General features: G+C 37.0%; 1 protein-coding gene across 5 annotated transcripts in view; it reads left to right on the top strand.

Moving 5' to 3' along the window:
- Nucleotides 1–27,333, top strand: part of TTC28 (tetratricopeptide repeat domain 28) — a 389,347-nt gene that overhangs the window by 102,086 nt on the left and 259,928 nt on the right. The window lies entirely within an intron of this gene.

Here is a 27,333-nt window from a genome sequence, read left to right as displayed (position 1 = left end):
ATTTGGGAACCTTGTTCTGTTTTTTTCACAGACAGATAAGGTTAATGTAGCAACTGTAATGATGCACCTTAATGGACTTTAGAGTTTATTTACATGACAGGATTTATTTGAATGACATATAAATTACTTTAGTCCAGTATTTTGGAACCATTGAAGTTTTGAAGAGGGTTACCTAAAATTTTCAGTTATATTTTAGTGAATTTTGTGGGGAAGCTATATGCTGTAGTATCTTTTGCAAATGTGGGGAGTTAGAATGATTCAGAGATCTTTAGGAATGCCAGGGATCTATAAGTTTTAAGTTTTTGAGTCTTACTCTGGATTCTTTTTCATCTCAGATACATGGTATGGAATATCTGTATTTCTTCATTAAAAAAAAACTGAACTATGCTTTCATTATTTTGACTGAAGATAAAATCACAATTTGTATTATCCATTGATAGGAATTGTTAATGTTAAAATACATTTTTAAAATATATCATTGCATTTTAAAGTAAAATTAGACCTTTAGTGTTTATGAAATAAGGGCTTTCTCTCTGAGTTTTAAAATGCTTTTAAGCTTCTTATAGAAGCATAGATAAAATTTAACTTATGTAATGTTATTGAGTTGTAAAAGGTGCAGACCACATAGAATTTAGAAGTATATGAGATTTTAAAGTCACAAGTGAAAATATGTGAGGATAAATAAGTGTTTGTGGTGTTGACTTATGTATTTCCAAAATAGGTTTTTGACCATTAACCTGTGAAAGGCACCCATCCACCCATCTGTCCATTTATATGTGGGATCCTTACTACTCATCAAAGCTGTTTAGCAGAGAGGCCATTCAAATAGAAAGTGAGAGGAAAAGAGATTTCATGTTTTTGAGCATTACATTATTACTTTTATTGTGTTGAGCATAACATTTTGTGTTTTGCTGACTTAACAGAGATACTTACATTCATTTACTCCTCTATTTTTCTCTTAAAAATAATCATTAGAGTTTTCTAAGATAAATACAACTGGTGACCATAACATCCTCATCAAATCTGTTTGAAGCTTATATAAGACCAGATTTCTTGTTCTTTGTTTTTTTTCCTTGACTAATTATTTATTATAGTTCTTTTTGATTTGAAGTAGCAACTGTTGGCATTTTGATAAATGCCTTAAACAGTTATATAGTTTCACCAGTTCTTGTGTAAATGGTATTTCTTTCTTAAGCAGATAATCAGCCATAAATTAATAATTATTGCTAATATATATGGAAGAAACATTCCAACCTCATGAGTCATCAGAGAAATCTGATATAGCTTTTTTTTTTTTTTTTGTATTTTTCTTCAAAAAGTCAATAAATTACCGGGTGAAGTGGAATAAAAACAATTCTTTTTGAAAATCCCACTCTATTACTTGTATTTTCTTAGATTGAGACAAATCAGTTTTCCAGGGTTGAAGTTTTATTTGTTTAATTTTGAAAGACAAAGCATCATAGCATGCTTTTGGGTGTGTGCATCTAGGATGGAACAGAATGGACATGCTATATTCCTTTCCTATAGTTTGCTGATATAGGACAAAAGGATGGAAGAGGTCTTATAGCATCTTTATAGATTGTTTTGTAAGGTAAATAGGAAATGTTGTGGCTTTTTCATGAACACTTGGTTATTGGTCATAATAGTACTAGCTTCTGTAGGTTGCAATTCTGTAATAGAGTAAGATCTCTCTTTACTTACACCATTTTAATTGCAAAAAACTTTTTATTAGGTCAGTCATAAGTATGTTACGTAGTTTTTGTATACAATGTGACATGATACATTTGATATATATCAATTCACATAAAATATAGCTAACAGAGGGCATCTACTTTTCCAAGTCTGTCTTAGTTAAAATTGTGTTTAAATTGTTGTGTTTCTTTGTTTTGTGACTATAAAAACAGGATTAGAGTTACTTTCTTCAACTGCTTAGGGAGACAAAAAGACCCAGAAGGCCAAGGAGCTAAGGTGTGTTCCGTTTCTCTCTCTCTCTCTCTCTCTTTCTCTTTCTGTATTAAGTGTAATTTTGAGAATTATAGAAGCTTCAGGAAAGTACTTATATTTCACCTGGTGCTTGTATTTAGTGATTTCTAATTGGTACAAAAATTAGAAAAATAAAACTATTCAAAGAATTACACATGAAATTTTGTATTGTCCTATCCATTTTTTTAACTGCAACTCTAGTTATTAGTTAATAGTGAATTAAAAATAGATTTTTAATATGGAGGGAGAGAAGTAGGCATGTTTATTACTCAAGATGAACAGTTAGTCATCCAGCCAAAAGCTTTCATCTGTCTTCTTTTACAATTAAAACAAAATCTATTAGTCCTGTCAATCAAATCATCTGGGGTGATGACAAGGGCTGTACAAACACTAGTAGCAGCTGCCAAAGAATCAAAGATGTAACTTTTCAGAATCAAACTTGCCTAATCTGAAATAAATCAGCCTTTCAAAGATTGGTAACTTGGTTACACACCTTCTGATAAATCTATAAATTAATATCCTGTAATATGGATTTGGAACATTTTCCTTTTACTTAGTCTCATGTGCAGCTCCTTTTCTTGAAAATGCACTGAGTCTCAGTCTCATTTGAGAGATGGTATGGAAACAATAGCATTCGAAGCTATCTGGGTATTTATAATACTTGGAAGAAGCAAAACAAAGAGAAAGTGTACAGTCTTACACTTAGAGCATGACTCAGATTTTATTTAAAGTGAAATAGTTTCTTTTGATATGGTCAATTTACTCATAATTGAGTGTTTAGTTTAACCAGAGTGCACACATACCATGTCTAGAAGGTGATTGTTTTTTAATTTAGGTTGTTGATTTGCTATTTAATGTAATGTTTTCAGCAAGGATCTTAAGTTAGCAATGCTTCTTCATATTGCCCTCAGACTGTAAAAAAAGGCTGAAGTTCTTTTCTGGTTTGTAAGTTTAGTTCAATTAAACAAATATTTATGGAGCATGTACTTTGAGCAAGGAATTAGATGCTGGAATAAGTCCAGAGATTCAATAGGTGAGTTCCCATCTACTAAATTCCTCGTCAGGGTGACCAATGCAGACAACCTAGAGTAATATAAGACAGAATGTAAGAAACATGAAGTGCTGTGTGACACAGGGGAAGGACCAGTTCCTGCTGAGGGATCAGAGAAGGCTTCTTGGAAGAAATAGCATTTTAATTTGTCATGAAAAATGGATAGAATTTCAACAAGTGGATGTAGGGCCTGAAAATATTTAAAAATAATGATATTCATTTATTTTCAAGTAATAAGTTCAAATAAGGGAAATGTTGATAAAATGAAAAATTATGGCTTCAGATAGTTATATAGAATTTTTAGTTATGATTTTATGTTCCATGGGGGCTATTTAGCTTTTAGGCTCTGAAGAGAGACAAATATTCAATAGAATGGTGATTTCTAAACCTGGCTAGTCATTATAATCTAAGCCTAGGAAGTCTTAAAAAATTACATGTTTCTGGACTCTGCTCCTATAGAGTCTGCTTCAGTAAATCTTGGTAGGTTCCAGATTCTGAATTTAGTTCTCCATGATTCTGCCCAGCCAGGTTTGGAAGATAACTTGCCTCATGAGCTTTCATTGCTCACTAAAAACACAACCTTTCTCTGATTTCTAAGTTCCCAAATAAAAACAAAACAAAACAAATGGACATTTTCCAGTCTATGCTTAGTTATTTGATCCTTGAAATTTCAATGTTCAATTGGGATTGGAGTTTGTTAGCTGTAGGCACATAGGTGCTCAATACGTATTTGTTGAATTGATAAAAATGCACTAAAACAGCAGTCACCAACCTTTCAGACCTCACGGACCACCAGTTGGCGACCACTGCACTAAAAAAATCTTAAGGTTGTATTAGAGAGTACCCTACAATAACTTCCTTTAAGGGGCTCACTCATTTTTTTGTCTGTTCTCTCTGTTTGATCACAGTAGTATATAATGCTCTTAGATTTTCGGAAAAGCCCTGTAGGTTCCTTGTGGCCCAGGCTTTGAGCATCACTGATAGTAAGTCCTATAACATTGTAAAGGACAGCATGGTAAAGTAAATCGTATTGCTGAATTTCTATAATTTTAAGACTCCTTTGTAGTCTGTATTTTTGCTTCTTCACTCAACCAAAAATCTGCTTTCTAGAGGTTCTGAAAAGGGAATGTATGCTCATGAGTATTTTGAAGTTCTAGAGTCTAAGCAGTTCAACTGCTGTCATTGGGGGTTGAACTGTGCAGTATATTTGATTTGTTATAGCTTCTTTATTCTACTCACTCAGCATTTTCCTGGCAGTTAATTACACAGTGACTTTAGGGTGCATTCCATAAGATGCTGAGGACACAGCTTCACTGAAGTCTGACACACTTTCCTCCTTGGTTACATAGCTAATGGCCACTGTGGGATAATTAGTGAGAAGAAACTCCAGTGGCCCAATTACTGTCTCCTCAAGGTTTTCCCTCTTAATTTTTCTTTGCTCAAATCTTGAGAGATTGCCTCCATTGTAGATTATCTTGTGTGCTGCTTAAAACTGGGTTTTCTTTTGTTACAGTCAAACAAAAGGTAAAAGATCTGTGTTTTTGTATGTTGGGAGTGCTGTAAGAAGTTGACTGTATTTTAGAGAAACCATAGACTAGTACCATTCAGAGCAAGAGATAGCTAATATTTAAAAAGCCACAGTAATTCCTGGGTTAAGACTCATACCAAGTGTCCTCATCTATCAGTGAGAGGGCTTGAGGTTTTAGGCTCAGAGCTATTAGGATTTCCAAAGCTTTGCCTGCTATGTAGATTAGCAATCAAAGGCTGTGCCATTTTTCTGTCAGGAATCTTAACTTGGGGTGTTATAACTTACTAATGTAATGAAAATGCATGTGCATATGCCTTGGTAATAAAACTATATGAACATATCTACCACAGTGTTTGGTAGGTAGATAGAATCTAAGTTGTATAAATTCCCGAGTCATCTAAATCAGCCATATGTCTGCTTTTAAAAATTTCCTTCCAACATAGAACACAGTGATTTCATTCTTTTTCCAAAGTTCTGTGTCAACATAAGGTACTTCTCATTGGAATTGTGCAAGCAAATGTGTTTCTGAATTCTGCCTATACTGGGGAAAAAATGACTATGTTAAAAGAAACTCCTTTGAACACTTGCTTTATGGAAATTTATTAATATTATGACTGTGCTATGGATGTGCCATTTACTATGAATGTGTTCTTTATATGGAGAGAAGGTACTCAGTGAATATTTGTTGATTGAATGAATGTAATGAAGTTTTATCATAGGAGTTCTAAATCTTTCCTTTCACTGCAGTCTTCCTGTTTGGCTCAGATGTTCCGAGCTCTCGTCAAAGAGCACGTTGCTATCTCACCCAGCCTTTGTTTCAGTGCTGTGTGCTGTGCTTTCCCAAAGGACTTGTGAGGATTGGTAGGGGTGAGGATTTGCAGTGATGAAGCTGAGCCAAGCCACGTTGCTGGAGCTCACCCGAACTTGTCATGTTTTATTGAAGCAGTAAGATTGAGGACATAAGAAAAGAATATTCGAGGAGTATAACAACAACAACAACAATAAGTTCTGTTTTACAGCCTGTCAAATCTTCCTCTGGTTTGTCTCCAGCAAAGTAAAAGTTCTTTGGGTGTGGAGGTGTGTGTGTGGGGATTGTATTCAGTATGTAATAACTACATAAATTTTGCCAGTACCAGTATGATATACTCCTCTAATATGTCAATTAATATTTTTGCTTAAAGGAAATTTTTCAAAGCGTAATTGAAAAACAACTAATCAATCCATAGAATATTGCGGTCTGCTATGCTGCAATTAATGGACTAGAGATGGAGAATAAGACAATTGAATATACTCCTTATAACCATTGAGATTGGCTTCTCCAATGTGTTTAGAGTTTTGTATACTTGCATAATGAAAAAAATCAGGCCATTTTTAAAATAGATTCTTCTTTCATAGATAGGGAGATATTTAGGAAAATTCAAATTTTAATCTGGAAATGTTGGAACTTCTTTATAAGAAAGCATTTAAGTCCTTCTTCTTACTCAAGGACTTTACCGGAAATTCTAGGCTCTTTGTAAATATATGCATTCTTAAACTTTTTATTGAAAGTTGAAAAATGTGGAAAATACATGCATTTATATTTGTGATATTTTAAAAATTTGTTTGAAATTATTTCGGTCCTTTTAATAAGTTGCATTGTTGTTTGGGTTTTGTGCCATTTAGAGGATGAAGCACCTGATATAGCACTGAAGGGAGAGTTACAACTGTAGCAGCATAAGCTTTTTGTCCAGTGATGTGACCCCTTTCCTTTCACTGGAATAGGAGTCAGCAAGTAGAGGCTGGCTGGCATTTCTTCTGCGTCCTAACTGTGTGGTCATAGGCACATCAGGTACCCATTCAGAGCCTCAGCCTTCTTATCTGTAAAATTGGGTAAGAACCTTGCCTGTTTCAGAGGGCTATTATGAGGATCTCAGGGATAATGCATGTGAAGGCATTTGGGAAGTCTTATTATCATTTCTATAAAAGGGAGTTTCAAATCATATTGACCTTTTTGTTGCTATAGTCTATTATAAATACATCTATTTAAACTTCTTTTTATTAGTTTCTAAATGTGATTTTATCAGAGTTCAAGAATCACAATGAACATGTTTCATTCTGATTCAGTAAAATGATATATTTTCTCTTAAATCTGTACCATATATATCTTTTCTAATAAAAATTATAATTGCTTATCTGCATGCCTCCAAAGAATAGTCTCCACTTTTCTTGTGTGTGAGAGAGAGAAGGAGGGAGGGAGGGAGGGAGGGAGGGAAAGAGAAACATCGCTTTGTTGTTCCACTTATCTATGTATTCATTGGTTGAGTCTTGTATGTGCCCTGACCAGGGATGGAACCTGCAACCTTGGCATAATCAGGGTGATGGTCTAGCCAACTAAGCTACCCAGCCAGGATTCCACTTTTCTGTAATTATTTTTTTGTTTAAAATTTCTCTTATTTATCTCAAGGGAATTCCATTTATCTGATATTAACTTACATTTCTCTTATCATTTAAGGAATGTGTTAATTAAAGTCATACTCAATACCAACCCTGGAACATGCAGCAGACCCTCCTCCCATTTAACATGTTTCCCTTTATCATTTTCCTGTGTGATCTCAGAACCACTTTTTAATCCATCTGGCACTGCTCATATTAGGCCAATTTTAATTAAACTTGTGAATTAGACTGAGAGTCTGTCTCAGATATTTTAGTAGAATACAGTTTAGATCTTTGTCCCCCCTCTCCCCAATTCAACAAATTATGCAGTTCAAATATTAAAAGTAAGTCAAGTCTGTCTGACCTGATTGCATGTGTGTGTGTGTGTGTGTGTGTGTGTGTGTGTGTGTGTGTGTGTTTTCTTTTTTAGGAAGGGAGAGGGAGAGAGAGATAGAACATCAATGAAAGAAGTAATCATTGATTGGCTGCCTCCTGCACACCCCACAATGGGGTCGAGCCCAGGCATGTGCCTTGACCGGGAATTGAACCGTGACCTCCTGGTTCATAGATCAACACTCAACCACTGAGCACACTGGCCCGGCTGCTTGCATATTTTTAAAAGTTGTAAATATTTTACTGATTATTGCTTACTACATTTATTTCAAATGAAGGCATTTCTTGAAGTTTCTATACAAAATTAGAAATTGAACTATACAGATTATGAATTTATTGGACATTTAGCAGAATTTTGCTCCACTTTTGGTGTTTAGATAATTGCATATTCACTTTTCCTCCCTCAGGGACTGGCTTACCTCCCTGTTTTGTCCTTCTCTCTTCAATTCTTCTTCCTCCCCCACTGCTAATATAAATGTTTGGACAAACAATCTTGGCTTTTTCAGTACTTGTCCTGTTCCATCCCGATTGTCTACAGTGCCCCTTCATCTCCGAAGCACATGCCTCCAGTGGATTGTCTCCAGTGAGAATGCTTTCCCCAGAATAGGCAAATTTGGGTGCAGTATTCAACTCAGAACTGACTTCAATCCTGAGATACTTTAGTCTGACAAGAACCATCCCCTTTGAACATAAGACATTGGGCTCTCTCCACACTCTTCATCATCTAGCATGACTTTATTTATTTATTTTAAAAAATATTTTTATTGATTTCAGAGAGGAAGGGAGAGGGAGAGAGAGACAGAAACATTAATGATGAGAGCTAACCATCGATCGGCCACCTCCCACATCTCCTCCACGGAAGATCAAGCCGGCAACCCAGCCATGTGCCACACGACAGGGAATTGAACCGTGACTGCCTCGTTCATAGGTAGACACTCAACCACTGAGCCACACCGGCTGGGCAACCTTGCATTATTTTAGAGGGTTGCTGTTAGCATCCCAGATGTTTCAAATATTCCTTCCTGTGGGCACTCCCCTGATCAACTTTAGATTTACTGTTGCTCTCTAGAGAGCTGCGCTGCATCTGTGCAGGGTGTTTGTTTCTGAAAGGTCATTTCCTGGTGTGAATTCCAACCAAAGGAGATCAAGCCAGAATACAGCCTTTTTTCTCTATGTACTCATTTTACTTGGAAGAGAAATTAAGGCTCCATTCAGATGTGCTGCACAGCACACACAATTAGACAATGATATGACATATTAATGATTGACAGGCAGAAATAGGTGAAAATAAGAAGAATGTTTAACCTCATCTAAGCTTTGACATGTGCCTGGGTTTCATAGTGAATTAAATAGATAATTGCTTCTGAGTTTGAATTAGTCAGTAGTTTATTCTCCTCATTATTTATAATATCGCCTCCAAAGCTTTACGATAACTTGGCTTTCTACCTCTCAGTTGGTTTTAATGCCATTTGGCTGTCATTGTACTTTGCTTTAGAACAACCCAAAGCAAATAGTCCTCCTTCATTTATTCTCCAGTCAGTATCATTATGAACTGGAACACAGTTCATGGAAATGGTGGGGGAAGTTACCCAGGTTTTTTGAATCCTCAATCTTAAAAATTCCTGAAAACATAAATTTGTTTTTTTAGCATTCTAAATAATTTTGACAAGGTATTTTGAAGAATAGGCAATACTCCCGCATTAAACATTTGAAATAAGTTTTCTTATAACAAAATAGATTATCTTTCACCCCTGTGGCTGCCTTCCAGGCTGCTTCTGGTATCAGTATAAGTACCAGAGTTCATTGTAGCATTTAATTTTTTATCTCTCCGTATTTCATGAAAATAAAGTCCAGTTCCCATTGTTTTTCAATGATACATCAGATGCCTAGAAATAGTCTGATGTTAAAGGAGTCATTAGGCACACTGGTGCCTGGATTCTTCATAGAAGCCTACCTGAATGTGCTCCCAGGCATTAGAGATCTAAATAATATAGCAAGTGAAATCATTTTTCAAAAAGCTGGCAATCAATGGTTTAGATAAAATACATTAAATGGAGAAAGTTTGTCAACAACTGTTTTGTATTCCTGTCCACTTGCAGCCCACCTGATCTATTCATTCCTTGCCTATCCTGTCGCCAAGTATCACCATTTCTAAATACAGAAAGTATTATAGAAAACCACAGTATGTGCTAATACTGTGAAATGAACAGAGGAGCAGTAGAATAAGAGGGGTAAAATTTTGTCAGATGGGGGAAGTGTATATCTGGCACAGAATTTTGAAAACACCTGGCATACCTGGTAGGTGGAAAAGATCACTGTGGTGGAATCTGTTTTTTTATTGATTTCAGAGAGGAAAGGAGAGGGGGAGAGAGAGAGAAATATCAATGATGAGAGAGAATCAGAGATCGGCTGCCTCCTCAACCCGGGCATGTGCCATGACTGGGAATCGAACCATGACCTCCTGGTTCATAGGTGGAAGCTCAACCACTGAACCATGCTGGCTGAACTGTGGTGGAATCTTAATGAGTTTAGTGGGAAATTATAAGGAGACAAGGCAGAAAAGGTAGATTGGGGCATATTGTGAAGGCGTTGTATGCCAAGATAAGGAGTTTTGGTTTTGTTTAGGAGCCAGTGAACATCCAAGAAATGTTTTTCAAATTTGGCAGAGAACCCTGACCATCTTTTCTCTCTGTCTCTCTGTCTTTCTCTTGCTGCACGATGGAAGATGAACTGGAAAGAAGTCGCTGTGGAGAAGGGGTAGCAGGAAGATTTGCTAACTGCCTGAGGCACTTTGCAGTAGTTCTAATGAGTAAATGAAGCTGGACTAAGATGTTGATTCTGTCCATCTGGCACAGTCTTCATTCATCTTCTGCATGACAGATCTTCAGGTGTCTGAAGTCAGTCTTGTGTCCTTTATCAAGGGATGTATTTGGGGGACTCATGAAGTCCCAGCTTTCCTCTCCAACTAGAACCAAGGTATAAGGATTAGTGACTTGTCAACCTACTTCTAGAACTTGCCTTACAATTCTCTTCTCATAACTTTTATGCGACTATATTCGTTTAAAACTGTATTTTTATTGATTTCAGAGAGGAAGGGGGGGAGAGAGAGAAACTTCAATGATGAGAGAGAGTCACTGACCAGCTGCCTCCTGCATGCCCCACACTAGGGATCAAGCCCACAACCCGGGCATGTGCTCTGACTGGGAATCGAACTGTGACCTCCTGATTCATAGATTGACACTCAGCCACTGAGCCATGCCAGCCAGGCATGTATTATTCTTATTACTTTGAAATGACAGTGCTTTAAAATATTTGATGATTTTGCAATAACTACAGCAGGCTCTAGAACTTTTGGACAGCAGGATCTTGGAGATTTGTGTGTTATAATTATGTTATCACATCTCAGACTGACAACAAAGAACTTTGGTTTTGGTTGTTTTCCATATCTTCTTGTAAGGAAAACTTAAATGTTTCAGGTATAACATTTGTTCCTGCTCTATACTGCTACCTAGCAGTAGTTGTAGTTCCTAAAGTAGGTGGAAATATTCTTTTTTAAGGCACTACTTACACTGCCTTCGAAACCAATGGTGATCACCAATGGTAAAGGCCATTAAACTGACAATACAATTGTTGCTTGAAACTAGTACTTTCCTGTCTTAAGTCTGTTTTTTTGGAAAGGTTGTAGTTCTCATTTACTAGTAGTCCTCAAGGAGCATGGTGCTCTTATGAGCACTCTTTCTGACGAGCTCTTGCAGGAGGAACACTTTATTTGCAGATTCTCTTTGAGGTTCTGAGGACAAATAAGGCTGATCTACTGAACCAAAAGTATTTATAAGACTGTGTATTGGGAGTGGACTATTGCAAGAAGCTTGCTTTTAGGTTACTAAATATGATAAACACGGCTGATCTGTGAGTGGGAATGGCTTCCTTTAAGAGTTGAATACTCTGCAGTTGATTTTCTTGGATCCAGATAGCTAGGATTTCCAAGTGTAGTTGTCATTGACTACAGCTGGACATGAGAGACATTTTAAGGGTGACAAAACAGCATAAAAATATGACACCTCTATCCAAACTCTGTTAGAAGAACTTAATCTGAATATGTTTTTAAAAACTAATGTCTTCTAAACTAATTTTCCTTAGAAAATTTAAAAATTTACCTGTAAAGCAAGAGAATTTAGTTCATCCCTTTTTTTTTATAAACTTGAAAATAAAAGAATTGAGTAAAAATGGTCTTATCCAATAGCGTACCCAAATTACTGTTTTAGAAATAGTTGTTCAGATTATCTTTTTGTTTTGTTTTAATTCTATCCAAGGAGAGGAGAATTATTAATGAAAAAAAAAGTATAATGAAGTTTACATCATTAAAGATGGAATTCTTTTTCTTCAAAAAGATTATAAAAAAGAAAGAATTCTCTCATATATTCACTTTATTTGCTAGTTTATTAAATTATTTTTTCTACACTGGATTTCTTTTTTTTTAATATAAATTAAAAAAAAATAGATTTTACAGAGAGGAAGGGAGAGGGATAGAGAGTTAGAAATATCAATGAGAAAGAAACATTGATCAGCTGCCTCCTGCACGCCCCCTATTTGGGGTCGATCCTGCAACCAAGGTACTTGCCCTTGACCGGAATAGAACCTGGGACCCTTTAGTCTGTGCGCCAACGCTTTATCCACTGAGCCAAACCTGTTAAGGCTCTTTTTTTCTTTTTCTTTTAATCCTCACCCAAGGATATTTTTTTCATTGATCTTTAGAGAGTGTGGAAGGGAGAGGGAGAGACAGAAACACCGATGTGAGAGACATCGATTGGTTGCCTCCATAATGCCCTGGGAACCTGTAATCAAGATACATGCTCTTGACTGGAATCGGACCAGGGACCCTTCAATCTGCAGGCCAACGCTCTATCCACTGAGCAAACTGGCTAGGGCTACACTGGATTTCTTTGATCCTGAAAATGTATTTTTTCCATCTCTTCAATAATATAGGAGCCGCTAAACAATAGGCATAATTATGAGAGTGACCTCTGTCTTAGTTTTAAATTTAGAACCATATTATTTAACAATTTTTATTTTTCTTCCCAATTCTTCATAGTAGGAGAAGGGTGGAGTGAAACTCCCAAATCTTGAAGGTGGATATTGTATAACATTTCAGGGAGGACAAGGAAGCAAGGATAAGAGTCATAAATTGCAGCTGGCAGCTTGAAACTGATTTCTTTACCCTGCAGTAGCTCTGAAAGGATTCAGCTCCAAGTTTAATGAATAATGAAACATGATCTGAAGAAATTTTGTGCAAGAAATACTCTGTTGTCTCGTTCTTAAGTGACTTGTAAAAACTTCTGCTCTACATGAGAAGCAGATCTCCTTATTCACCTTGTCTTTCAGAGTTTGAGGTTTCGCTTGAAAAGCTCTATTTTAATTGCAGTTTAATTTCCAACGCATTTTGGTGGCCTGTGGTCAGCTGCAGAACAGAGATAGAAAGCATTGCCTTTAAGACTGAACTTTTACAATATAAGTTGGGCCTTGGCCGGCTAGCTCAGTTGGTTAGAGCGTCATCCCCATAGGCCAATGTTGTGGGTTTTGTCTCCAGTCAGGACACGTGCAAGAAGCAAGCAAGTAATGCATAAATAAATGGAACAACAAATCAGTGTTTCTCTTTCTCCCTCGCCCTCTCTAAAATCAATCAGTAAATAAAGATTTTTTAATAAAAGTTGGGACTTTTTCCTCAAATGTTTGCTGATTGTATGCATTATGAAATGGAACATTACATTGAGAATTATGGAACCTTCTAGATGGAAACAACCATAGAAGACACCTGATCCAATCTCTTCATTCTTCCCGAGGAACTAAAACAACTCATTGGGAAATGGGTGGGACTGAAAAGTTGTTTGCCACACATAGTAGTGATGTTTTAGGAACTTCTTTTATTATTATTTTTCAATCCTTTGCAACTTTTAGGAAGTTCACTTCTAAGTATTTTATTACAGTAATTAGGTCTACTCTATAAAAATGTGTTTACAAAACAGGAAAAACAGAAATTATAGCTGAGTTTATAGTAATTCTTCCATAATGTAATCAAAATCTAGGAGAGATTACTAAGAATTCATAAACATCTTTTCTGGAATATTCTTAATGAATATTATCATTATTATAGTTGAAGCAACTATATCTCTACTTGTCATTCTAAGGGTTAATTGACACCCTGTGGCCTTAACTTTTCTATCCAACTAATTTCCCTTAGAGAGGATGTTGACTCTGTGGCATTCAATTCAGTTCCTCAGGTTGTGGTACTTGGCATTGTACCAGATCCAATAGAATGGCCCTCAAGGACCAAAAGAAATGATTGGCTGTGTGAGAACTAGAACTAAAGAGATAAGAAATTTGTCACCAGAGTGATTCAGTCCTTGTATTCGTTATATGTACAACTCACAATGCATATTATACTGCAAAAGTACCTGGACTAAAGATGTTATCATACCTTGTAACAACTGAAAGTTTTTCTTTCTTGTAAAATAAGATTAGAACTCTGAAAAATGTAATCAGTGAAGCAGTTGAGTGGATTACTAAACCTTGACCCTCAGCCTTATAGAAATCAGAAGGCATTGTCTTTTTTTAGAAAAAAAACTTTATTGTTGAAAGTATTACATAAGTCCTCATTTCACTCCCTCCCCATTGACCTTTCTAACCCGCCCCCGCCCACTGGCCCCAGGCCTTCACCACACTGTTGTCTGGTCCATGGGTTATGCATATATGCATACAAGTTCATTGGTTCATCTCTTCCCACCCACCCACCTACTGCTTCCCCTTCTCTCTGAGATTCGGCAGTTTCTGTCTTGTCCAAACACCAAAACTGTATATAAAACATTATGTGTGCTTGTGTGCATGTGCACATAACAATTCTTTCATTTTCCCAAACTTTGGAGCGCAAAGAGCCTGGGCAATGCCAGACAGGTATGCCAGGGAAAGGCATTTGTTTATCACAACTTTGGAGAAATTCCAGGCCCAGAATACCATAAACCTTGGGATTATCATTTGTCCCAGGTATAGGAAAAGACTAGACTGGCTGGAAGAAAACTATTGCTTTTCTTCCTAATTAGGCTAGAAAATAAGTGAGGATAAATGAATTTACAATAGTATGCGATTTTTTGACGTTTTTGCTCTCAATAAGTAGCTAGACTCACCTATGAAGTACCAAGAAGGATTAGTATTTATCCAGTTGCTAAAACATAAAATTTTTAGGTTTTTTTTTTTTTTTTTTTTAATACATCTCCATCTTGCTTCAGGCAGGCCACATACATACTTCTTTAACACAGGTTAGACTTTCTAGGGCATGTGCCTCCTCAGAGGGGCAAAACTGACCCTTTTTATATTCTGTAAATTTGTTGACAGCCTTTTCAAAGGTTTAAAGCTTTTCTATGAATTCATAGTAAACTGAAAACCTGATTCCCAAGAGGAAGTGAAACATGTAATGGAACTCCTTATGAGTCCTGTTTCTGGTCCAAGGGAAGGGTCTGGTAGAGGTAGAACTTAAACTCACCCAGGTTGACCAGAAGACTAAGGTTAGATCTTGACTCCTGATGTTCTCATTAGGTGTTGTGAGACTGAAATTGAGAGACTTGTTTCTGAGATAAAGCATTTCTTCCCAGACCGTAATTAGATGTTCACTAGTGCCAGGTTTTGAACTTTTAATGTAGCAGATGTTACCAAAGTTTCTGATGGTCTTTCTGGGCGTCTCTAGGATTGTTTTGCTAGATCCCAGTGGAAAATGCATTTCTAGGTCCGCAAGGCCGTCCCTCTGCTACACAGCAGGGCCAGGCTCTTCTCCATCTGTCTCAACCAGAGATTTCCTCCTGAAACTCAGGAAAACGTTTGCCGAGTGAAGTCATTAACAACTGTTTCAAAACAGTCTGATTTCTAACAGTTGGTGCATGTGGAGATACCTAATTAAAATAATTCCAGTCTTGTTAATAAGATAAGTGTGTTTTCTAGTTGCTATGGGATTGTTGCTAGCAGACACAAAAGACACGAGGGTTAGCTGAGTGAATTATGCTTGTAGTCTAGTGCCTTTACAAACTTTATTATAATTCAAGAGCTTAAATCCTGTGTTTTTTTCTTACATTTTCATTTCAATCAGTGGAAGAAGTAACTGAAGAAATGTTATGAAGAGGAATACTAGCAACAGATGTAGTACTTGTACATTTCACAGGAAATTTAGCTACCCAGTCAAGTTCACAGAAACTGAAATGCAAGTACATGGTTAAATAGCCTCTTGTTTGAACTATCTACTACCACTGTCTTTTCTACAAGTCCCTCAACTGAAATTGGTCTCTTCTTTCTCTGACCTCTCAGATTGCTTTCCCTATATCCTTCTTATGATACTTGGTTCTTTCTGCTGTAGCTATTTCTATACACATGTTGTAGAAATGCTTCGCCTTAAAGGTAGGCTCTATGACTGACCACTCTCTTTTCCCTCAGGGAGCCTAGTATAATGGCTCACACATTGCGGTTTACTCACTAATATTTGTCAAGTGAATGACTAAAAGAAAGAAACAATGTTACTACAGACTTTAATCTATTTTACATAATCATATTCCAAGTCTTGAGAAGGGACATAGAGCCTGTTCTTAGGCATATAGGGATGTTTTTCTTTGTAAGTCTCCAAAACATTAAGTTAAAGTCATTAAAAAAAACTTTTGCATGTTGAATTTTATATGAGAAACTGACATGTGATTTACTTAGTAGAATCAACAGAATTTTGTAGATCAAATACCAGGTATATCACACCTTCTTCAAGAAAACCCTGCATGAAATAAGCCAGTCAGAGAAAGACAAATATTACATGATCTCACTTATAGTGGAATCTAATGAACAAAATAAACTGATGAACAAAATAGGTCCAGAGGCATGAGTGCATGGAACAGAATGACAGCTCTCAGAGGGAAGGGGGTGGAGGGGACGGGAAGAGATTAACCAAAGAACATATATGCACATGTGCATAATCCATGAACACAAGACAATAGTGTGAAGAAGGCCTGTGGTGGGGTGGGGCTGGGTGGAGGGAGAAAGAGGGAGAATAATGGCGGACATCTGTAATATAGCCAACAATAAATTAAAAAAAGAAAACCATTCATGAAGACTTCATTAATTGCACAGCATTCAGAGTTATCACTAAAGTCTCCTGTCTTGAGAATACACACTATTATATGGTAAACTAATGGGCAAACAGAAAAAACTGCCAGGTATTTAGGAGGTATTAGAAAGTAAAATATTTAATCAACCCTTGCTTCTGTCAGTCCTTGGGCATTTGTTAATCCGAAAACAAATTCTATCACCACTGTCTGATACTTTTCTGACTCTGTGTGGTGATCATTATCTTCCTTGCCTCCTCAGACTCCATCTTCCTTAAGAGCTCTGCCTTCCCTAGATACTTTTCATAAAACAAACATTGTGATTTTGTCAGCTAATAATAATGCCATTGTTTATGTTCCTAGTAAGAAGTCATGTAAGGACACCTGAGCAGATAGTGGGAGAGAAAACCAGGAATAGGTGGGAGAGAGGTGATAGAAAGAATGACTAGAGAAAGAGGAAACTAGGGGTCTGGTGCTGGGATACAGGCTTTGAGTGAGAAGCAAGCAGCAAGAGAGAACAGGATGGGCTGATAGGTAGGCTGGGCCTTGGAGAGGGTAGCAAGTGTGTGTAGAACAGTGGTCCACATCTGTAACATTTCCTTTTTGTGTGTATGTCTTAAAAACAATATATATATCCCAGTTGTCTTCATCTTATTCATATTCAGGATGTCTTTTTGTTAGACGAAGTGCTATGTCTCTTTTGCTTCTGGGACCTGTCATTTTAGAAGCCAAGAGATCAAAAGCCAAGTCATAGTCACGTGAAGATGGAAGCTCGTTACTTAAGTTTTTTGGACAGATGTTTCTTTATTTAAAAAAGGAAGTGTCTGTCTTCTCTATTGCCTTCCCAGCTCCAGCTGACCCTCTCAAACCTATGGTGTGAATGGCTCAGAGATTGTTTTCATGACAAAATGAGACCCATCACTCTCTCAAACCACACAAAGTTGTTTACCTCTGATGGCAAGAAGCCAAGTAAAACCTGTCTAATACTCTCTCAGCCTCTCATACCTTGCTAGATGTAAAGCAGAAAAGGTTGGGCATTTGAGAGATAGGATGCTATTTACAATTCAGATTGGCTGCCACGTATGTTGGGAGTCAAAGAGGCCCTGATTTACTGCTTCTCCGGAAGCACTTGGGCACGGTAGCTGAGGAAGAACAAAATGGGCCTTTATGGAGATAGCTGACTTAGGGTAGTATCTGTACAAAGGGCCTAAACAGGGGGTAACGTGAACAAATGTTAACCATGCTTTGACTTGAGAACTTGGTGTCATATTTAACAAGGAATCGGGGCAGTTGTCCACTTAGTGAGTTGAACTGTCACTGTGGAATCCATCTGGCCATTCACTGCTACATCCCCCTTTGGACCTTAGTATCACTAATATAAGGGGATAACAGCTTTTTTCATAGCCAGATAGGTCAAAATGTTTTACCAGTTGTTTTTCCATGTGTTAGCCTTGTAGTAGTCATGTTGGGGATCTAGCACCAGGGACAGTAGATGATTGGCCAGTAGTAAAGAGCAATGATTGTATTCTGTGTTTCTTCTGGTACGTTTGGCAAGAGTCTGTTGGTGAACTTTTGTGTATCTCTTTGGTTTACTTAATAACAGATTGATGTACAGTTAAGACTTAAAAGCACAGTATCTATAACCTCTGAGATTGACAACTTCCATAAATTACCGTCTGGAAATGAGGAAATTGTATATAAGTTGTATAGACCTCTCACTAGTCTGTGCCCCCAAAATAATTAGACTTACAATAAAAAGAACATCTGATTTATTGTTTGTAAGGCATGATTGGGCATAAAACTTTTGAAATTCTTTTCCAGTTTTGCTAAAACAAAGGCATAGACAAATTGGAGAAAGGTATTAACACTAATGATAATAATAGCCCCCATTTACTGAGTGCCTCTTATGTGCTAGACACTGCACTGACACCATTACTTATTTCATGTGTTAACAACACTGCAAGAGGGCGTTAGAATGACTGTTTTATCGGGGAGGAAACAGTCTGAGACTGGGTCGGCAACTTGCTGGTGATCATAGAATTAGGCAGTACCTGCAGTGATCTGGGATTTGAACCTGGATTTGACACAGGTGTGCTGCACAATTTCTATACTTATGTTCTTTAAGATGAAAAAAAAATTACAGACAGGTCTACAAAGAAGTGGTTGTAAAACTTCTAAGTCATAGGAGCCCAGAAAGCAGAGTTTTTAACATGTTATTGAAGATCACAAACTAACAACATGTTATAATCAGAATGAATTATGGAGTGAGTTATTTAACACTCTGGGGTGATTTCAGGTAAAGGAAAGGATTAATAGCTCTTATTTTCACATGTGCCACCACAGAATTTTTAATGAACTGATTTTCTGAGCTTTAAAAATGACAGTGCTTGTAGGCACTGTGTCTCCTGTCACCATGTTAGGCATTATTCAGTGCTGAAACCAGGAACTTTTCTCCTTCATCCGTCTACCCCTGCTACTGAAACATGTTCCCCTAAGCCTACCACCCCACTGCTTCCTATGACAAACTCATATAAAGTGGTGGTATTGTGTTTGCTCTTCCCACTCTACCATTGCAGGGGTTAAACAGAAGACTTCAGTCTACAGTGCATCAGCATTGATAAAGAGCTGTATCCTTCGGAGCCCATATTTAAGTTTAATTAGTATTGAAATCAGGCTTTAAATTTGGACAAGTTTAAGGAACTTGACCAGTAAGCTATATGCATTTTGGGACTTAGAGGAGGAGTCCTGGCACTTTTTGAGATATTGGACTTAAGGTATGCAGATTGGTAAAGGGAAGAAGGCAGGTCATTCATGGCTTGGGAGAGCAGCTTAAAGTAAAAAATGGTTTATGATTCTAGTTTTGATGCTAATTTGGACAAACCAGCTGTGATCTATCTGGGATATCAAATTTGGTCTGGGTATTAGATGAGATACAATGTTACTGGAATAAAAAGATGAAGGTTTTAAAAAACCAGGTTTCAGAAGAGTATGTTGAATAAAATGTTATTTTTGTGAAAATGTGTTTGAATATGTGTGTATGGGACAAAGGAAGAGACTTAATAGGATATACATCAAGATGTTAAATTAGCACTGCTGATCTCTGGATGATGATAATGTGAAAGTTTATTTAAAGATTTTTTGCTCATCTGTATTTTCTAATGTTATTAATGCACATGCTTCTATTATCATAGAAGGCTGTTTTCAAAATTGACTATTGAAGAGGAATATCTCGTAGAGTCTCCTTTTGATTGTACATGAAGATAACAGTGTGGGGGCAGGTGAGGTAAGACAAGGTACTGAGTGCCTTAAAGGTTTAAATACAGTGATTTGATAATATAAAACATCAAGAATAAAAAAAACATCTTGTTATCTTTTTTAAAAATATGTTTTAAAATTGATTTTAGAGAGACAGAAAGGGAGGAGGGAGAGAGAGAGGGAAAAAAAACATTGATTGGATGCCTCATGTGCATCCCCTACCCAGGATTGAGCCCACAACCCAGGCATGTGCCCTGACCAGGAATCAAACTGGCAACCTTTTGGTGCACTGACCTTTTGGTGGCGCTCAACCAACTGAGCCACGCAGGCCAGAGCCCAAACTTATCTTTTAACTGATAATATTTAAGATAAATTTATCAATTTGTATGATTTTGAGAAATTTACTTTTCTAATTATGTTTTAGAGTGATAATATTCATTTTGATTTTCAGATTATACCCAGATATAGTAGATAGAGCTAAAAAAATGAGCTGGGTGGCTGGGAAGTCATCTTTTTTTTTTCCTTCTTTTTTTAAAAAAAATATATTTTTAATGAATCTTTATTGTTCAGATTATTACAATTGTTCCTCTTTTTTCCCCCCTGGGAAGTCATCTTGGGATTTAAATTTTACAGAGATAATGCAGAGTTCATGGTATTAAGAGTTTGGCTGAAATCCCCAGGAGTTAAGACATTTCAAACAAAAGCTGACAGGAGACAGTTGGCTTTAAAATGAACAAGTCTGGCAGAGTTGACGTGCATCATATATTAGGATCATGAGCAATGCAATGAATTTTGATTGCTAAATCACTAAAGTTAGAAACTAAAAAAAATGGTTTTGATTTCTTTAGTCCATATTTAAGCTTTAAAAAAATCACATTATATTTGAACCAGCTATTGCAGGTTTTTTTTTGTAAGCTGGAGTAGGAAGAAAGATACAGAAATGATAAACTGGAATTAGAAGAGGAAATATTGGCAAAAGGCTAGATACTCAAGTGGTAGGGAAGTCATGTTTACTTTGAGAAAAACGTTATTATGAAGTTGTATCCTACTTGGGAAGTAGGTTCCAAAGTCAGTACCTGAAGTGAAAAATGTAATAGTCAAAATTACCCAGATATGTGTGGCTTGCATTTTTGGGCCAGGCTTTATACACTAGAACCACCTTTAGCATGGGACCAGTGTTCTAGCCAGACAAGGTTTATACTGCACCTTACAATATCTGTGTTTCTGGGGCCACTTATTCCTGGGACAACTGGTGTCACCTTGAGGATTGGGTCTAAAAAGGGCATCCAGTGTGGTGCCCTTACAATGTTCAGGCCTGGTTCACAAATTCTGAGGGTGTGTGGGGATTCTAGGGGTTATTTTGGGGGATATCTGAGACTTGGGATATATGCAGGGATCCTGGGTTGAAAGGCCTCTGGGTATTAGAGGAGTCTCCAAAGTGAAATTCACGTGACCTGGATTTCCTTTGGACAGCCTGAGACGCTGTTTTACAGTAGAAAAAGCACTGACTGAGATCAGAAACTTGGTTCTGTGCCACTCCTTATTTGCTCTGTGTTCTTAAGTCAATGTTTCTTAGTTTTTATGTTTGTGGCACATTTTCTAATTGAGTTTTGGTGACATAATTGAAGGGGATAAAATCTCAAAACAGCACTAAACAAACCAGTAAAAATTCAGTACAGTTATTTTAGAGTATCACCAAGTCTTGGCATCTATAAAAGCATCTTGGTTGATATATTTCACTTGGTCACTCTTTCTGCACTGTTCTGCTCTTAGAACTGTTGTCTACGTGGCTGTGCTCGCTCATAAAATTACAATGCAACAGTATTTGTGGTTCTGTTAATCCACTCTGTCTTTGGCACTAGCCTTGTGGTGTGTTACTCCTCTTGCCTCTCTATTCATAGCAAATCTGTACTCTGAATTTGTGCTCTCGTATCTTAAGAGGGGAGTGTAAGAACTGTCGTACCTACTTCAGGACTGTTGTGAGGATCAGTGAGGTATAAAGGATAAAACATCTTATAACACTTTTTATAATGTTATGAAAGGTTTAAGAATTGTAAGGGATTTTTGTTTGCTTGTCTCTTTGCCTTACTAGACAGTAATATTATTGTAACATAATTTGGACTGGATTTTTTCTTCTTCCTTTACTTTATTCCTAACATGTGGCTCAGTGTTTGGCATATAAAAAATAGTAAATAAATATTCATTACATTGAAATTTTAAATTATTTTTGTTCTTAATATTGGATTGTTTTGCCACATAGCCAATCTCTTCTGTGCAAAGTGGCATCAGCTCTGCAGAGGCTCAGCTGTGGGCTGGTAGATCTCACCCTGTGTACAGAGGAACAAGGAGTGTTTGGTGCTTCTGGTGGCTTTAAATGGGGAGCAGAGACAAAAAGACAGTCAGAGATTTTAGGTGGCTTCTTCTGAGAAGCATTCTTCCTTAATGCAGTCAGCTGGATTATTGCATGGCTGCTGTGTGCATGTGGCGTGCAGCATTTGTTTAGTCTGATTTGAGATATTCTGAGTGGTTTTTATTATTATGGTATGTCAATTTGAGGCTCTTCCACAGCCTTATAGATTTCATTTTCTTTAATTGGGATGGGGGAGAGAGAGAGAGAGAACAGCATTTACTTGGCATTCTTGCCTTTTAGAGCTGTGGGTTATTGATTCAGGGGCCTAGAATAGTAATGCTTGAAAGTAAAGGTTCCCTTGGGAGCACCGATGTTAAAGGGCAGAGGGAAAATGATTAGAATTTAAATCTCCAGACTCCACTGAATTTGTGGCTTCATTAAAAAAGGGAGGGGGGAAGGAAGTGGTCTGGGCTGCTGCTGTAGGCTTTGTTTAACACTTGCATTCACCAACTGATAAGTCTGAATTGCAGCCGTTACCAGGTGAGCTACATGCCAAGTGTGAACAGCCAACCGATGGACAGACTTTTTTTCCTGCCAGGCATCATTTGGGCCATGTTCAGTTAGGGCCCATCGATCAGAGTCTCTCTTCTTTTCTGTGGGAGAATGTAACCTTTGGCTTTGGCTTTCTTTGAGCTAGTGAAATCTCTTTTGTCTATTTGTGGAACATGTAATCACCAAATTACACACATACTTTGTTCTTTGATGTGTCAGTCTTTAGAAATTCTACTTCCCTAAGGTCAAGTTTTTCTTTTAGACTATCTGATACCTAGTATTGCTACTTAACATTCATGTATATCATTCATTGCTACGTTATTACTTTATGAAATGCAGTATAGCCTAGTTAATCTTTCAACTTTCAGCTAATCAAGAAATATATTTTCTTATGGAATGTATGATTTCCTTATAGAGAGGCCCTGTGTATACTGGTTTAAAAAATGGGCTCTAGAGCTGGAATGCCTGGCACAGAATCCTTCCTCTGCAGTTTACTAGTTGGTAGTCCATCCTGCTATTATTTAATCTCTGTACTTTAGTTTCCTCATCCATAAAGTGGTGATATTAATAATGCCCACCTCCTAGGGTTGGTAAAGGTTAAATTAGGTAGTAAATGTAAAGCACTTATTACAGTGGCTGGTACTTAAGTACTTAATAAGTGTTACTATTATTAATTTGTTGTTTCCCCAATGAATTTGCCTCCCTAATGACTCTACTTCAATGAATATTTAATGTAGCATATTTTTGCTGAGTATATCCCAATGGATGGAAAGGCTGCCAAAATTGTTTGAGTTGCAAAGGAATGTCATCTTGGTGTTACAAATATGAAACAATTAATAATAAGAAAACACAGGTAACTAACAAGTATAGTTGCGAAATTAACATATACATTTCAGAAACCTGCAAAAAGTTCCTATCAATTATCTTCTACCAGTGCTTCAATTTATTTCAAAATCTGCTTTAAAAAAATGTATATTTTTAAGCTGTGAGAAGAGGAATCATGGTGCTTAAGAATCAGCGGACTTGGAATTACAGCATTGTGACCTTAGACCAGTTACTTCCTCAGTATGAAATTTAATTTTCTTACGTAAAAATGAGGTGGTTGGAATATCTGATTTTAAAATACCTTCAGAATGATATTTTAGAATTCTAGGATTTAGGTCCTAGAATTATAATTTCAAGGTGCTTTATTATTTGTCTGCATTAGCCATAGTTGTGCATATTTCTCAGATTCTAAAAAATATGAAATTTACCAGTGACTTTTTTTATTTTGCCTGCTTTGATGCAAGATAAGCCACTGTTCATATCCAAATGGTGATTAGGTCTTGGGTGCATGGTTTTGTTTGGATATATTTTGTAATGTAAATATTTTGGTTGATCAGCATTATGTCAGGGGTAAAATATCCCTCCAAGGACATAGGGGTTATTTACAGAGGATTTATATAAATATACAATAACAATGAATATTGGGATTGTTGCTGTTTTATAAAGGAGAATATTTTCAGGCACCACAGTTGCCTCCCTCAAGAAGAAAGAAAGAGGAAGAGAGTGTGAAAGGAAGGAAAATTGATTTGCTCTTTTTTAAAAAATTATGTATGGTAGATTTGTGTGTGTGTGAAAAACAAATCATGTTACTCTTCCCATGAAAATATGCACATACATGTGCACTTCTCCAAATTGGGTTAAAGGAGTGTTGTCAGGCCTGATTGAGAATATAGTACAATGTACTTCTGATCTCCAAGTTTTTTAATTGAAACTCAAGTCCCTGCCTGGGGACCTGAAATTAAAGATGAAAGTGTGGAGGCTTTCACTTTAAAGTGAAAAGTTGGTTATTGATCTTGTTTACAGTAAGTAGATCATTTAGCTGGTTCAGTAGGAGTCACTGTTACAGCTCCAATGTGTACCTGACTATTCTGAGGAGGAGAGAGACAAAATATCGAACAACCAGGAACAATATAATATCCTGAAGCCTGCACTATTGAAATGCTATGTGTTCTACATGCTATAGGTTTCATGGAAACAAAGCAAGAGATCACCCTCATTATGGAGATTGGGCAGTAGCCCAAGCAGCTGTGAAAGTGAATAGAAACTGTCCCTGTTTGTCTCAGTTTTTCCATTCATTTTGTCGAGAAGTTCAGAATCACCAAGCAGAGAGGTCGTCACATTGCTTATTGGGGTTTGAGAGTCATTCTGACATTGTTGCAAATTAGATCTTTTTATAACAGCGAGTTGTATCTTGTATCAGCATAAGCTGTTTAATTTAAGGAGTGATTTTGGTATGATACATAGCGACCTTAGCAGGGAAGGACTGATTCCTTATTTGGGGATGAGGGTTTTTAGGAATCCCAGATTTTGGATTTTACATTTAATATCATGGGGACAATGGCAAAGTAAAATGTTTCATAATTACATGCAAACCATTAAGTGTTCTATTCAAGGTACTGTGCTAGTGACTGTGAATCATCAGGCATTTTACTATAACATGATATATGTATATTCTACAAAATTGTACATTGAAAATATAAGGGAAAAATAGACTGTGTAGACTGCTCAAAATCTATGCAACTTGAACCATGGAACCAAAAAAACAATAGCTTGGACAGCCCAGGCAGGCAGCTCAGCATGGGTGGAAGTTGCCATAGATATTAAAATGCACTAAAAAAGGAGTTTTAAAATGCTGACTTGTAAAAATGTGGGATAATGCATTTGAAAGTGGAGCCCTGAGCCAGTGGGGTTGCCATTAAGGTGGCCACAGAAGGAAGTAAGACTTGTTCTGAGATGAGAACCAGAAATTACATCTCTCTTAACCTTGTGTGTAAGCCTTCACTTTTCATTTTTCTTAAATAGAGCAAAAGCCTTGCCTGTGTAGCAGCCTAGCAGAAGCCATTTTACTTTTCCTTTGGAAGGTTACAATTCTATTCTATTCTAGCTCCTCTAGTCTAAGAAAAAAATTACCTATGAACCATACAACCAAGTTCCATGTTCTGTTGACACTAGTGTCCAGGTGCACGGATTCGTGCACATTGAAAGGAAATTAATTAGAAGAAATATTTTAATATCACTATTCTCCCTTTCTCTGTAATAGAAGTGTCAACCAAATTCAGATCAAAATACACGCATGTGATTGGTGCCAGCAAGAGCTTTATATGTATCGCGCATGTGTGAGTCAACTCAGCCTTTTATATATATAGAATAAACTTGTTTAATGAGACCTGATTTTTATTTAGCTAAACTTTTTCCAGCCCAGTGAAGCACCCCAACTTCTCTTTCAGGTAATTGTCAGCAACACAGTAGTAAATATCAACACAAAGCAGATTATTATTGTAGATAACACAGGGAGAAAAAAGGGTAAAATATTTAACGGTAGCAGTGTTTGACTATATTCTGTGCAGTGAGAAAACCTCAAGTCATTTTCAAGTTCCACCTTTTCTTCTTTTCAATCAGGTCAAGTTTCTAAACTTTCTAAATCTCCTTTTTCCAGCTAATGAAAAGAAAATAGGATTCTATCAAGTCTCCTGTCTACCTACTCCAGGACTTCTGTGAGGATCAAATGAGATGAGGCACATGAAAATGCTTCACAGACATTTGGTGAAACTGTAAAATGTTTGCACCTGGCTATAAAGCAAGTCGTGTTCCTGGGCTGAAGAACTGCATGGAGGCTAGTTGTTAGGGAGAGAAAGCTGGACGTTGCTACATGACATCATTACCTGGGCACCCACAGCAACCATTTCTGGGCTGGGCTTGGCTGTGGGCCGCATTTTGCGTCAGGGGTCTTGGCAGCGTTGGCTGCCATTTGGTGGGGTGTTGCTCCGGGGTGTTGGCGGGGCCTGGGTCCCACTTGGGGGAAGCCAAGTGTTGGTTTGTCGGCATCAGGTCTGTGGTGCCATTTATTTTTAAATGGCCAGTGTGCCTCATGGCAGCTCCTGCATGGAGCATCTGCCCCCTGGTGGTCAGTGCGCATCATAGCTACCGGTCGGACAGATAGACACTTAGCCTTTTATATATATAAATGAGCTAAATGGTGCTGTAGAAATGTTTTGTAGCAGAATGGACTATAAAGGTACAGATATGAGCACCACCTATATGGAATTAATCATATAGTTGAAAATATGAGAAATAAAGTTAAGTGATGAAAGGTTTGAAAATGGCTCAAGGAAATATCAGAAATAAAAAAATGCAGTATCTGATTATCAAATGATTAATGAATATGTAATTGCTCTAGGAATTTAGAGATGGGGAAAGAGCTCTTCAGAAGGGGATGGTCAGGGAGAGTTTAGGACAAGATGATCATTGATTTTAGTTTCTAACTTTCTGGATGAAGTGAAATAAAAACATTTAACTTAATGCTTCTGAGGAGTTACACAATTCTTAAAATTCTGTAGTTGTTAGATATTTAATGTACTTTCTCCCTCATATTTCCTCCCTGCCTCCCTTTTACCCCAAGGCATTTTTTTTAAAGTACTCATTCAAAGATACATATTTTAGGGATCAGTCTTTATTTTTCTCTTCTGGTGTTGAGAAACTTGTGATTGTATAGTTAGTAAGTTCAATTTAACATTTTTATTTTTTCTGAATGACAAGTATTGCATAGCACTGTGCTAATTCCTGAATAAGATGAGGTCCCTGTCCGTCAGGAGAGAGTAGGAAAAGAGGCATAAACAAAGTAACATGAAAGTGTAGGAGA

This window comes from Cnephaeus nilssonii (assembly GCF_951640355.1).
Source record: "Cnephaeus nilssonii genome assembly, chromosome: 22".
Taxonomy (NCBI): Eukaryota; Metazoa; Chordata; class Mammalia; order Chiroptera; family Vespertilionidae; genus Cnephaeus; species Cnephaeus nilssonii.
Note: the sequence above shows the minus strand (reverse complement) of the source record. Positions and strands in the feature narration are given on the sequence as shown.